Source organism: Eucalyptus grandis, chromosome 11 (assembly GCF_016545825.1).
Source record: "Eucalyptus grandis isolate ANBG69807.140 chromosome 11, ASM1654582v1, whole genome shotgun sequence".
Classification (NCBI taxonomy): domain Eukaryota; kingdom Viridiplantae; phylum Streptophyta; class Magnoliopsida; order Myrtales; family Myrtaceae; genus Eucalyptus; species Eucalyptus grandis.
This window is the reverse complement of record NC_052622.1, coordinates 41096463-41105791: the sequence shown is the minus strand read 5'-3', so window position 1 is coordinate 41105791 and position 9329 is coordinate 41096463.

Genomic DNA, 9329 nt, shown 5'->3' with positions numbered 1-9329 from the left:
CGCGATGGTTAAGGCTTGGTACCCCATCCACAAGGGGAAGGGTTCGAGACTCCGCGTCCGCGTTGCTTCAATGCAAAACGCGCGATTCACCTGTGGCTGGGTTTGTGATGGTAGCCCAGTCCACCCCAGGGTTTACTCTCCACCGCGAAGCAGCGCAAAAAAAAAAAAAAAAAAAAAAAAAAAAAATTTGGCACTGTTCATCAAAAAGAACTAATCGAACTAATTGATAGGTTTAAGATTCGATTGCATTCTGTACATAAGATTTAAAATTTTCTGTGTAATTTTCCTTTTGATTGTTTTACAACCATAGATTGACTACCTCATCTACATCTCGACTCTGTGAATACAATGAAATAGGTGCTCTCTCATACTTTTTACTTTCCTTATTTGTCTTCGGGCATGTTTTGCTTGACCAACCCATTCTCGCTCCTAGGGCATGAGGACTCCAAACAAACGGCTCGTCTTGCAGCATTGTTGATGTGATTCGTTATCTGCGAATTGTCGGAAGTTAAACTAATCCAATGCCAGCCAATGAGAGAGCATATCTACAAAAGCGAAAGACCGAAAAAAAAACTTCATCCAGAAGCAGTGCTTATACACCATCTAGATGAAGTAGATTTTTCTTTTTGATCAATCAAAACCCCTTCCCAAACTGTACAAGCTTCTTCCAAAGCATATGGCTTTCTGGACATAAATGATGATATCTATACAGATGGATCTTTTATTTTATATATATATATATATATATCATATAATAAAGTATGGATATATAGGAATCCAAATATATGCATTCTTCTCCGTTTGTGTTTGTCCATCTTCGACAAGTCGATTTTGCATAATCATATACTCGGAAGAAACTTTCGAAACTTCTCATTGGATGTTGGTGAATGATCCCATCTTTTGTTGTCTGTATCTCCCTGTTATCGTTGATGTTGCCAAGCAAAGACACGAGGATCCATCTGAGTTCTGGCTGCTTGGGTGGATTCGTCTCAATTGAGACGATACACACTAGCTTGATTCAGAGTGTAAAGATACAAAAACATTAATCAACCTTCGAACTCCATCCATTCTACCTAAATTGGTCTTGGAATAGGAGACCACAGTTCATTCTACGTGGAAAGAAAAGCACATAAGCTATAAGAACCATCGGCTTATTTTCTTGTCTTCTACAAAGATAATCGACGAAAACGGTGTGACGCGATCCAAATCTCGAGAACGCAATTGATCGTCTCAAAAAGAGAGACAAAGTGACCACTCGCTCTAAGGCCTGATTGCTTCTCAAAACAGACACGACAAACAATGCTTTCTTTTTTCTTGCACCGATCACCATTTCTTTCTCTAAAGAGGTTCTATGCAAGCGTGTACATTCCAGATATCGCTAATCTATCCATATTTGCTTTATTTACCTATCAACTGTATGGAAGCTGCCTCGCATGCGAATTAAGATTTGAAAAACCCATTGAAGCCGTCGTATTTTGGCGTTAGTTTTCGTCGAAACCAATGGAGGGTCAGTCTCCTTCTGTGCGACGTGTGCTGCATTCATGCCACTCAAAACATACACTATAAACAATGCCTTTGGTTTTGCCCACAATCACCATTGTCTTTCTCTAAGGAGGTTCTCCGAAGGAGGTCCTCTGCAAGCATGTGTCACACTCCAAAACCACAAAAATAATGGGGATGACACTGCTATTCTTCCACACGAAGGACGCAACCCCAAATATAACCAATAACGTGATATATATATATATAAATCAGAGTTTCTATAGATCCACCAAAAAAAACATTTACAACTATAACTTAGCCAACCCAACAACTAGCAATAATTGAGTACACCACTTCCTTAAGCCATACGCAAAATAGCATTCTCAAAAGTTTCCCATCGACGACGCTCTCGCTCTATTCGCCACTAACCGAGGAACCTGAAAAGATTAAAGGATAAGTGGAATGAATAATAATAGCTCAGTAAGTAGTACATATCTTCTAAACAGATCAAGCAACCGCTGTGCATGTATACAAAGTAATGCCAAACTTCATAACTCGAACTCAATTTATAAAATACATATCGAATCATATAAGAATTAAAAAATCCATTTAAATCACCATCACAATTCAAGGATTAATTGTCAAATCCATTGAATAATCTCTATCAAATATCATATATCAATGGTCAATCCATTGATTAATCTATTGCTCAATACTCTACGATGGTCACGACAAAACACCTGGTGATAAGGTTACCAAGATTTTCCCCTTAGCAAGGTCTCCACCTACAAAATTGGTGGCTCGGCCTAGAAGGATATCATAAACCTAGTATGCATACCTCATAACCCCCCATTGGGTTCACAGTCCTATTAAGCATAAACAACCATCCTTTAATACCAAAAATCCAATCCAGAAATCAATATCATAAATCAAACAAATAAATTTTTGCAATAAGGGCATCCACCATTCCCTACCTATTTCTCCAATCATTATAAATATTTCCATAAACTAGTCGCAAAGCAATTTTCATACATACATACATACATACATACGTACGTACATACATACATACATATATATATATATATATGTATGTATGTACGTATTACTCCACACACTTTTTAAAACACGCTTTTGAAATATTCATAATTAACCAAAGAGTAGTAAATGCTCGATCTGGATTTTATGCAATATATAAGCTTTTCCCAATTCAATATATAAAGATATATACTTCAAGGCATGGTTTTACAAAACCAAAAAAGATATAGTACCACTCACATCGTCGCCTACGACCAAATAACAAACGACACTTGTATCGTTGAACTCGCGACCTTATTAAATAACCGAGGAATAATGTTAAAATCAAATAAAAATTTACCTCAATGAAAAAACGACTAAACTATGCCTTAGTGTTAACAAAACAAATCCTACGCACTAATAAATCGCATACCTAAAGCCATCCACAATGCGGAGTTTCGGCATTGCGGCACACAACTTGATTATGCCATAACTTTTTCCTTGAACCCGTTCGAACATATTTATAGTCAATAGAAAGCCCTTTACAGATATTACAAGAATCCCAACTTAACCACCCCAAAATTAAGCCAAAAAATCGACAAAATATGAGCTCAAAGCTGCTGGATGTACACTGTTCACTGCGCGTGGGAAACTTCAAAATTTTGTTTTGGGCAAACCGTAAACTCAAATCATGATCCGTAAATCTCATAGCTCCACAACATCCTAAACTATCATTTACAAAAATATACGGCTTAACGACTCAAAAATCAAATTTCTCCGCTCAATTCCGAATATGAACCCTAAACCCGAAAATACTTCGATTGGACGAAATATGGGCTCAATCTCTTATCGGGCGTTATGTTATGGATTCGAGTCAGCTTGGCGAGGCGTCCGCAACGTGCACACACCAAATTCCCTTTCCTTTCTTTCCCTTTCTTCTTCTTCTTCTTCTACTCTATCTTTTTTTTTTTAATCTTTCTTTCCTTTCTTCTTTTCTCTTTCTCTCTCTCTGCCAAAGTGGTTCTTGCTCTTAAAAGTGAGTGACCACCGTTCACCCCTTTTTCTCTTTTTCTGTTTTCTTTCTTCTTCTTCTTCTTCTTCTTTTTGTTTTTTTTTTTTTTTTAACTTTTCAAACCTTCTTTTGTTTCCTTTTTAAAAACAAAAGTGAACCCCACCACCAAGGGAAAAGAGAGTCCAACTATTACAGCATGTATATACCAGATCTCTTCATCTATCCTCATTTGGTCCGTTTACCCATCACCAAAATAAGCCAAGAAATTTGCAGTGTTAGCACGAAATTATGAAGATTGTCTCAGGTACGTCTCACAATTTGAAAACCCATTTGAGCCTGTCTTATTTTCACATTAGTTTTCGCCGAAGCCAATGGAGGGTCGGTGTCCATTTGAGGGACGTGTGCTACTTTCGTGCATGGCATGAAGATAATACATCAAAAGGAATCCTATATATAAGTCATGAGAATATGATGTTCTGATATAAATTCTTTGTTTGGCAGTACTATAGATGTGATTTAAATCCGATGCTAGCCAAAGATGCCATTCCTATGATCGGTCCCTGGAGGAAAACCAAAGGACAGGTTTATTTTAATGTTCTTTTTCTTCCCTATAGTTAAACTAAAGGTGTTTTGACATGGAAGCCAAGATTCGCTGGAATAAAGTGTTTTGTCGTATTCAATTAGTTCTTAAGAATTCTTTTACCTCTACCTTTCAAACGTGGAATTAAGTTCTCCAATGGTTTTTTTTTTAAAATTAAGTCCACTTTCTTTCGCAATTTGCGTAATTGAATTGTTTTATTTGATGTCAATTTAGGTGACATGACAATAATGATGCGACTTAAATTGTAACGCTAGATCCCTTGATTGCACTCAAACGAGGGTTAGTAGGCCTTGGGTCATGCTCAATGTAAAATTAATTGTTTTAAAAATTTAAGTTATTAAATGAAGATGTAATTTATTGTTTAAATATTTTAATACTCGCCTCACGCCTAGTATTGAGCATGGAAATATAATTAGGGAGGCAAATGAAGTATGAAAATATTCTAATGTAATACCTCTAACTTTGATATCATGTGAGATATTACGGAACCATTACCAATTGTTTTAAATGTTTAAACTATTAAATGAATACATAATTTATTATTTAAAAAATTCTAACACCCGAATCATATGGGTGACGACATCCCTCACCAAGATCCAATGGGGATGACTCGGGGTAAGAACCTCACTAGGAAGAATGTCAATGGCCCTCTCCTATCTCGGAGAAGCCTAACTAGCCTCCATCATTCTAGGTGAGAGCCAACAAACCCTTGCCCATAATCTAGGAGGATTGAGTGACAACAAAAGCTCTTACTAACTAAAAATTGCACTTTATGCGTCCCCTCTATTGGGGATTATATAAAAAATCTAGAACCTACTCTATTAGAACTAATTCCAATATTTTTGGAATCAGGATCTGAACCCGATACACTAGGTTCCATGCCAATTTCACGGTCGACTTGAGAACCAACTTATCTCTTTGCTCGTTTCTATTTTTTATATAATTGCTTTGTCCTATGCATTATTTTTGCGAAGATTCTCAATTAGGACACTATAATGGCCTACTTATGTCGAGAAGGTTCATCCTCATTATTCTTTGCAAAAGATCTCTTTTTTTTTTTAACAGTGCAAAAGATCTCATTGAAGAGAATTGTAGAGTTCGTTTTTTAACGGGCTCCACCCAAGAGCTGACCTTTAGACCAATTCAAAAGTGGTTCAAGGCGAAACCAGTCAAAAAATTGGTTCCCAAGTTTATTACCCAAAAACCTAACAAGTCTCGGTGAAATGGACACGACACTTGGTCCGGTAAGACCAATGATTCGGTTCCCAGATTGAACCCGCTCGATTACCTACCCCTACCATTTGTACCCTACTGGTAAGCATTATTACAAGAAATATGCTACATTTATAAGCATTTCAAATCATCCATTCCCGACAAGTGACTTTTTAATAGGGCCTCCACTTTAAACTCATGTTATTAGAGTGATTAGCAGCGGTACCACTATTCAAAATTTTGACTACTATTGATTGACCCACAAGGACGGTTTGATCGCCATAATCATGACTTTTGCCATTTGTCAGGACCTACCACCACTTGTCGAAATACCTTGCCACTTCTCGTGATTTTAACACCGGATATCGACCAGTACTCAACGTCCAAGATCGTATCCATTTATAAGTAGGGACTCTGCAGCTCAGGTGAGCTTCTTCCGAGTCTGTCTACCCTTGGACACACGGACTTTCCTCTTGATAACTCAAACAGTTGAGTGCCAATTCAGGCCAAACGCCCAATGGAGGATCAATGTCCTTCTAAGCGACATGTACTGCTCATACTACTCAAAATATACACCGTAACAATGCTTTTTTTTTTTTTTTTTAATAGCATCAATAGCCGTTGTCTTTCTCTAGCGAGGCTCTATGTAGGCAGGTATAACCTGAACTCCTTTCCCGAATGAACATGCCATCCTTTACGATCCGTCCCCTAGAGGAAAAACCAAGGGACGGATTCATTTTAATGTTCTATTTCTTCGGTATAGTTAAGCTCTTTACTGGGAAGGAAATGTTCTGTCCCTTACCCTGTTCTTTTGTAACAACAGATGTCTCGGTTTAAGCCGCTTGACCTGTGGGACATAATGGCATCTGTCAAGTGCCTGCTAGCAGTCGCCGTCGTGCTTTATTAGGCACGGTAGTTCGAGTTGTCGTTGGACCTCATCGGCGATGGAGCTGGCGACGTGGTTGCTGCGAGGAAGAAGGCCAAAAAGTGAAAAATGACAGAAGTTGAGAACGAAAAGCCAAGACCACGTCGGTCCAAGGACCCAAATGCCATGAATTGGAAACTCGAAACCTTAGCGAGTTGCGCCAAATTGGTAGACACCTCGTGCATTTCATCGAAATTTTTGAAAATATCCGTGTCCATATAGATTCCTTGGTAAAAAAAATATGGAAAATTATCAAAAAAGTTATAAACCTATTGCAGTTGTACCAATTCAATCATAAACTTATTTTTTTTTACCAATTGAGTTCTAAATTTTTTACAATTATTCTCGATCAGTTCATTCGGCTAAAATTAGTCGGCTAGCACCAACATGGCAGCCGGCCGGTGCCGACAAGATTTTTTTAATAATATATATATTTGAAATATTTTATTAATCTTTTTAATCTTTTTTTTTCCTTCTTTCTCTTTTTTTTTTCTTCTCCCTCTCCCTCTCCCTCCTCCCTCCTTCCTCCTCCCTCCTTCTTCCTTTGACTCCAGTGACCAGCCAAAGGGGAGGACTGATCGGTCACTGAATTGAGGTGGCCGAGCTAACTCGCCTCGCCGCCACTGGGCGAGGGCAAGCTCGCCCAACCACTAGCAGGGCAAGCCCTTGCCAGATCCGGCCAAGGGAGCCTTGCCGTTGCCGAGTTTGGCGAGGTGAGCCCCGCGGTTGGCGAGCTCGCACCCAGTGATGGCGAGGCAAAACCCTACCAAATTTGGCGAGGCGATCGGCGGGCTCGCCTCGCGTCGCCGGCGAGCTCGCGCCTAGTGACAGCGAGGCGAGCCCCTGCCAAACCTAGCGAGTGCTCGCCTCGTGGTCACCAGGCAAGGCGAGCCCTCGCTAGATCCGGCGAGGAGGAGCGGGGCAACTGGCGAGGCGAGCTCGTCGAATTGCCTCAGTTCAGCGACTGGCCAGGCTAGCTGATTGCCAGAGCCAAAGGAAGGAGAAGGGAGGAGGGAGGAAGAAGGAAGAGGGAGAAAGGGAAAAAAAAAGATTAAAAAATTAATAAAATATTTCAAAAAATAAAATGTTATTAAGAAAAGGGTTGCCGGCGCCGCCCGGCTACCACGTTAGCGCCGGCTGGTTAATTTTGATCGGATGGACTGATTGAAAATAATTATAAAAAATTTAGGACTCAATTGGTCAAAAAAATAAGTGGCATAATTGCAATAGGTTTATGACTTTTTTGGTGATTTTCTCTAAAAAAAAATTGTGCATTTTATTAAATGTTTAAGAAATTATGTTAAAATTTTCCCAATAACAAAAGTAATGTGGTGCTTTTTTTTGTTCTCAGCCTAAGAAAGTAATCATTCACTTTTCCCTCCAAAAATTTGAAAATGGAAAGGAAAATTCTAAGTCTTGAACAATTATCGTGATTTATGTACGATTTGCCATTTGTATATTTGGATAGATTTTGATGTTTCGCACAAGAACAAGAAATCAAAATGAGTGAGCAGGATGATTTACAAGAAGCCATAAGTTATGGTAGAAGTCATTCAAAATGGGGAAAAAGGAAAAGACGATGACCCTCGTTTCACACGAATATAGGATATAGAGAAGAACCCCTAAATTTACTACTTTAATTGTAGCATAAATTGAATCCCGAACATTTTTTATAGTACAAAAATAAATATCACCTTTTGCAGCCATTCCATTTATAAGTACATCCTTATCTTTGATTTGCCAAAACATTTGTCCTATTTATTTTCCTATTAAACATCACAAACAACTTCTCTTGTTGTCATAACATTTTATCTTGTGAAGTGTGCGATATCATTTGACAACCGACCAATTCTGTATTGATTTAAGGTGAACTCCCTACCTCACATACACTAGATTGTACTTCAAAGACGAACTCCAAAAAAAGAGAAAGCTAATGTTTCAAGCTTGGGAGTGATAGGTCGCAAAGTCATGGAATTGCTTCCAATGTCACGTAAAAAATACATATACTTCTCAAAAAATATCTCTATGAATTAGACTTAATACAGAAGAAATAGTGGTTTAAATTCATATATATTCTTTTTATCTTGAGGCACTATTTTGTAATTTTTTTTTTAATAATGAAATCATAAATTATTCTTTTAATAAAGTATTGCAATATCCCTTTTGACCCGAGGTAGGAGACGCTCGAGTTGGATCTTCTCTTGGGTGGGCAGCACGATGGGCCCACTTATGCCTGATCAGGCTGAGCAAAAGGGGCAAGTCTAAGGAAGACATTCGTTGATGGGCCAGGCCCGATTAAGCCCGTCAACGCCTGTTAATTTTTAAAAAATTGGGTTGAGTACAGTTTTGGTCCTCTCAGTTTCAGCGTGCGCGATTTAGGGCGCGCATGGTAAAATTTCTGTTTCTCAATTTCTCTATTTCTCTGTTCCCGGGAACGGGTTTGGAGCAAGAAACTTGTTTGGTAACGTAAATTGATTTCTCTATTTCTGAAACAGATTTCTGTTTCAGAAATTGTTTTGGAGGAGAAATGAGAAGCTAAAAATTTTAGCTTCTCTATTTCTGAAGTAGAAATAGAAATTATTTCTCCATCCACCTCCTGACTTAAGCATACTCGACTCCTCTCTCCTCACTACCGTTGCTTTCCCATTTCTTCTCTTCACCTCAACAAAAACCCTAGCGACTCGAAGCTGGTCATCTCGCCGTTGCCGTCGCCGCTCATCTCGCCGTTGCCGTCGCCGCTCATCTCGCAGTCGCCGTCGCCGGTCATCTCGACCGGCCTAGCTACGGTCGTCCCGTCGGACTCGCCTCGTTCGTTCGCGTCCCCAGTCACGCTCCAGTCGCCATCGCCCAGTAGTCGTCGCCGTCGGCCAACTCCAGTAGCCGTCGCCGTCGCCCATCTCCGTCGCCGTCGCCCATCTCCAGTCGCCGTCGCCGTCGCCCATCTTCGTCGCCGTTGCCCATCTCTAGTCGCCGCGCCCATCTCCAGTCGCCGTCGCCGTCGCCCATCTTCGTCGCCGTTGCCCATCTCTAGTCGCCGCGCCCATCTCCGGTCGCCCATCTTCGTCGCCGTTGCCCATCTC